The sequence below is a fragment of the Leuciscus leuciscus genome (assembly GCF_965113295.1).
Source record: "Leuciscus leuciscus genome assembly, chromosome: 2".
NCBI classification, from domain to species: domain Eukaryota; kingdom Metazoa; phylum Chordata; class Actinopteri; order Cypriniformes; family Leuciscidae; genus Leuciscus; species Leuciscus leuciscus.
The window spans coordinates 908,394-912,718 of record NC_138726.1 but is presented as its reverse complement, the minus strand read 5'-3'; positions in this window follow the sequence as shown (position 1 = coordinate 912,718).

Sequence of the window (4,325 nt, the reverse complement as noted above, 5' to 3'; positions counted from 1 at the left end):
AGCTGGCCCTCTGTGCTGTTGGTACCAAGCTGCTGATGTGGTTGATCCTAAGGCAGTATTGATGGCAGCAACAGTAGCTTGACCTCTTCCGGTATGTCTACTCTTTTGTTTAGAAGAAGAGTCTGATGGCGTACCCTGTAGGTCACCGAAGAGAGGATCAGACAGAATCTTTACCTGACGCTCAATGAAGGCCACAAAGTCTGGGAACATAGCTCTGTAGCCACGGCGCTCCTGTAGCTCCCAAGCGACAGACCTCCATTTTTCCCTCAGTTTATATGGCAACTTCATCATTATCAGGCGAAGATTGGATGGCACGTTCAACTCCTCCATATGCTGTAAATCTTCCATAACATTACAACAGTCCCTTAAAAAGATTGAAAAGGACTGCAGAGCATTAATGTCATCAACCCTCATCGTAGGCCACATCATAGCCTTCTCCATATAAGCTACAGCTATTTTTATTTCATTTCCGAAGAATTCTTTCAATAGATTCTTTGCTCTCTCATAGCCATGCCCAGGAGCCATGTTATAGCAACTCCGAACCAGTTCTCTGGGCTGCCCTCTGGTATGTTGTTCAAGATAATAAAGACATTCTTGTTTATCTGTAGTTTTCCTTTCAATTGCTTGCTCGAAAGCTCTAATGAAGGCAGCATACTTAAGTGGATCACCATCAAACTCTGGGATAGCTCGTGGCGGAAGAGAGGCTAAGGCTTGGTTCTGTACCAGCTGACCGATTATGTTAGTTTGCTGTTGCATAAGGTCATACAAAGTAGGGTGTTGAACATTGTCAACAGAGGAATGATGGTGCGACTGTGATTGCATACGTGTACTCCCTTGTGAGGTCAGTGGTTGAAATCCTGCTGTTGAAGCGTTGGTGAGTCTGGATCTGTCAGAAGACTGGGCTTGTGGAATATGCTGTCTTCCCTTTGGCCGTACAGCCAATGGCAGAGAATGGTCCCGTTGGAAAGAAACAGTTTTAGGAAGTTGCAAGACAGGAACTGTGTTCGCATAACTTGATGTTTGTGATTTCAAATGAGCATGAAGATAGGCATTCATGGCATCCTCTCCATTATCCTCTTCATACTCATCCACATCTTCACCACCACGCACATTTTCAAACACAGACAATCTAGCCGTAGCAACAGCCAATTTGGCCTCAACCTCTAGCTGTTCCTTTTTCCTTTTCAGCTTTGCCTTTTCCATTTGAAGGGCTGCTTCTTCAGCGTCAATGTCATGCTTTTTTCTCAAAGCAGCTGCAGACTGTAAAAGTGCAGCCCTTTCAGCCTTTGCCTTTAAACGCACAGAACTAATACTGGAAGCCTTTGAATGGACAGAAGAGTGATCTTTATGTTTTGACCCTTTACTTGAAACATTGGAAATACTATCTTCAGGCCTTATATCAACATTTGTTATAGACAGCACATCAAGATTCTCGTCATCATTTTTTGCAGCAGCATCGGCCAACCACTTCTTCACGTCATCCTCAAATGTATTAAATTCCACTGTTTTATGTGCAAGCCAATGTTGTTGTTTGTCGTATTCAGAATCTGGCATAGGCATTTCCAGCAACGTAGTTTGGGTTTCTAAAGCCTCATTGCACAACGTGGAATATTTGTTTAGACATTTCTTCACATCAAACACAGTTTGAGATGTTCTTTTTCCAGAAAGAACCTCATTAATCCTCTGCTTAATTTTATTAGCTTGCATAAGTTGGGATTTCCGATTTTTTTGCAGATTTTCGAACAACATTGTAAATCCCTTAGCTGTTAATTTTCTTATGCGTTTCCCCGAGTCATCAACAGCAACACTAGACTTATCAGAAATATAATTTTCATCTGTAGCCACAGAAGCAATTTTGGCTCCATCGAGCTCAGTTTCTTCCTCTGCAATCATCTTTATACATTAAGCGCATCCAGTTCAAAGCACTCAATGATAACAGCACAATTAATCTTGCTCATGCAGAGGCAACCAACAGCACACACAACATAGCACTTTCAAGTTTACGAAGCAACAACACTGAAACAGTCTTTCATTTCAACTTCGAGAGTCCACCTTTTTCCAATTCCATACATCAGCAGAAATATATGAAAGTGTACCCACCAGCTTTCCGTGATTGCGGTCTGCGTGAGGACTTACAGATGTTTCAATTATAACTTCCAGGCTCCGTGACAGGTAAGCAATCCAATGAGATGGACAATCCTTTCAATATCCAAGCGATCAGGCCACTCCTGTCCAGTTCAGAAGCATCTCCCAACGAAAAGGAATAGGTTCTTACTGTGTTGAGGCTATCCTATAAGCCTCGGCATAGATGGCATGGTGTTCTCAACGCGTAGCAGAAAACTCTGAGTCCAAACATTAACTCTCTTTGGGTGGTGTTCACGTTTATTATGAAGGTAAAAAAGGGATAATTTACATAAAATGATACTTCACCCAGTGGTGAATATTAAAGTGCTGTCGTGCTGTTGGTAACCTGAGTGCTCACGGCTACGGTAAGAACCGTGTGTTCCTCGCCATCCACACCCTTTCCTCCCTGATTGCAACACCTGTAAATATCTCCAAATAGCATGCCAAACTTTACCCATCTAGTAGAATCTTCGCGACTGCGGCATCAGTGGAAAGCCCAACCTGTGCTTTTAGCGCACGCCAGCTTGTGAAATTCACCCAAAATCACTCTGGTCTTGTTTCTATATTCTGCGGCCTTTCTCTTTCTTATCATACACTTCGTATACATTTTTTCTCTTTCGACCCTCAGCCATTTTCAAAAGAATGGCTGAAACCGTAACTCACACATAATACACCTGAAAGTGCGCATGCGCAGAAAGCGAAAACTACCTAGGGACGAGCACGTACGACGGCCTTACGTAAACATATCACCAGAATGATTGACACTTAGATGGACCAATAGTATAGGCTACCCACCCGGAAAAAGAAAATCCTCCGCAATACCTTTAAGGCACTCTATGTTTTTTTTTTTATTAATACTGTAGAAATAATAATAGTTTAAAGTATAAATAATAGTTTTTAGTCAAATAACATAGAAAGACCAGACCCTCTGAAACTTTTCTCTCTCAAACAGCAAGCTAACGTTACTTCTACAGCCTACACACAGCATTATAAACAACATCTGTCTGCATGCTCTCTTCACGTCGTTCTTGTAAAATAATAATAATAATAATAATAAGTAAACAAACATCAAAAGCACTTCGCTGAGAATGAAACACCACTCACCAGCAGCCGCAGAGTTGAAGATATCCTCTGGTAGTGCGCGTAGCCGTGCGAAATTATAAAATGCGCGTGCAGCGTGAGGAATCGTCCCGGATGAGTTCGTCAGGTGAAAGGTCATCATGTGGGTCATTTTATTTACGGCTAAATTATTATTCATTCATTTTACTAATAGTTAGATTGGGCAGGCATCCACAAAAGGGCCTTTAATAAAAAAAAAAGGAGAGGAAATTTTGCCTTGACAAAAGGGCACTTTGGACACCAAGAGGCAAAAGGGCAGGTGCTCGAGCACCCATTTTGCAGAAAGATGGAGGCATGCCTGAGAAATAAATATACTAATTTGGTCATAACAGCACTGCCTGTTGAATTTATAAGGGCTATAATAAAGAGGTCTTGACGCTTCAGTGCACTGTCACGTCCATAACGTTTTAAAGGTTTCGTTTATTTAATATGACAATTATAAATGCAAATAACTTGAAACTTTATTTACAAAGCTAAATTATGTTTATGCTTATTAGGATCGACAATTCATCTCACTACTTTGCTCTGAACAACCATAATAATGCGTTACGGACGTGACCGTTACGGACGCTTCATATTAAATCATGCATATGACTATTGTGATCTGTTTCAAGACAGAAATGATTTTGGCCACTTCATTAAAGTTTTGTTTTGTAGAAAGACTTTCTTTAAAGTGAATTTCGTTTTGTATAAATTGTATCTTAATTTTAAATAAAAGTTTCAACCAATTGCCTGGATTTAATAAATAAGCAGATATAGCAGACATGGAGGTGCAGGTGCGATCACTTGCAACACGTGAACTTGAGCGCGTCTCATAACTGAACAGAAACTCAACGTATGCCTCTCAGAAATATAGCCTATCTATAGAAAGATTGAAAGATCAAAACGAAAAGAAATAGGCAACTCTCTGATTGTGTAATCCGTATGAAATGTGCTTTTTCCACCACCACGTCCCTTTAGAGGCTTGGTACGATCATGCTGACAAAATAATAGGCTAATAATATTGCGTGTCAAATTATTTGACAAAAGAATTATTCAAAATAAAATGATGATTTTGACTCGCGACTGTGCATTAAAATCCA